The following is a 1,827-nucleotide window of genomic DNA, read 5'->3' as shown; positions in this document are numbered from 1 at the left end:
ACAATAATAATATTTAAATGTGTACTTTTTTTCACTTATGAGATCATAAATAAATTAAAAAATCAGCAAAGGAGGATGGGAAGAAAAACCTGAGAAGTTAGACGTAGATCTGAGTTCAGGTGCTGAATCTCTTTATGACCCTGGTAGGACTTTAGGGGAGGGTGAGATGAGGCTTCGAAGCAAACAATCTCTAAAATCTCTTCCAGCTCGAACAGCAGTCACAAAATTATGTTCCTTACATCTTTGGACTCATATATAAAGTTTTGCTCAAATATTCGGTAGGTTGTATGTATAGTGGTAGATTGAGCATACTTACCTGCACAGCAGAACGAGGCTCTGAGGGGAATAAGAGATAAATGAAAACCCTGCCACCCCTGTGCTTATACTGATGTTGCCACCTTACCTTTAAATAGCCTGCCTGGCCGGCAAAGCATTTCCTTAACCATTGCATTATTTGATCATTTTATTGGAAAGGAAAACAAAGTTCAGAAAGGTAAAGAGAACTTGAACTCATTCAAGGCTGCACAGCTTGTAAGTGGCAGAGCCTGGCATACAATCTTCTCCCTGGACACTTTCCCAGTTAGGAGAATAAATAAAAGCCACGGCCAACCCTCAGCTGTGGCTGCCACCTCCACCACTACAATTAGTGTAGGTGGAGCATTTACGATGTGCAGGGAACCATGCTAAGTGTGTTATATCACATTTATGATCCTGTTTAATCTTCCCTATACTCTGTGGGGATGGGTAATATTATCTCCATTTTACAGGCAGACGAAGCTAAGAGAAGCAAAGTAACTTGTCCAAGGTCATGGAGATAGTGCTGAAATGAGGAAGGATTAAGAATTATTTCTGTCTGATTCCGACCTATCTCAATACATGAACTTAACAAATGTAATTACAGTGATACCAGAAGAGGAGAAAAGGGTTGGGGAAACCTAGAGAGGCTTCCAAGAGAAGGGATATTAATAAGTGGGCAAGACTTGGTAGACAAAGATGGTCCAAAGTTGCAGAGGCTGAAGGGGCCTTTTCAGAGAATGGGGTCTGCCCAGCTGGTACAGAAGAGAGCAGGGTTACAGAGCCCCACGGTGCACAACTCCAGGGAGCACCATTCATACTGCTGTATGGTTCACCCGTCTGGAGATACAGTCTGCAGATGCATTCTATCCTGTAAATGATGCCCTCAGAGTTCTGTCATGTGGCAGCCTCGAGAGAAGCTAAGTAGATTGACTCTAAATTAAGGAGCGCTTTAGATGCTGTAGCTGATTTAATCCAGTTGGTAGTGAGGAATGTATTAAAATTTTTTGAGTGTCCTGGAAGTTGGATGACCACTCTAGACATATTCATGTAACAGTGGGATTGGACAGAGAAGAGAAGAGGCAGAGAGACTAACTAGGAGGCTTCTGAAATAGTGGTAAAATCTAAATAAGCATGGAGGAAGGGAAAAGCAAAGAGGAGGGTTTTGACCTGAGAAGCATTATCAAAACAGACTGACCTTGCTAACTTAATATACATATGAAGGAGAGAGAAAAATCATTAACTTTCTGATTTGGGGAATTTAAGTGACTATGAAAGTGGATACCAATGTGAGACATATGAAAGTCAGGAGAAGAATCATTTGTGGCCAATTTAGATACATTAAGATTTTTCTTTTTCATTAAATGTATTGGGATGACATTGGTTAATAAAATTATGTAGGTTTCAAATGTCCAGTTCTGTGATACATCATCTGTATATCGCATTGAGTTTTGATGAAAGCAGATCATGCCAGTAGAAATATATCTGGAAGTGTGTGACTGGACCTTCTGCAAGTCCTAATGGCTGAGAGAG

Source organism: Miniopterus schreibersii (assembly GCF_964146895.1).
Source record: "Miniopterus schreibersii genome assembly, chromosome: 5".
Lineage (NCBI taxonomy): Eukaryota > Metazoa > Chordata > Mammalia > Chiroptera > Miniopteridae > Miniopterus > Miniopterus schreibersii.
This window is presented reverse-complemented; position numbering follows the sequence as displayed.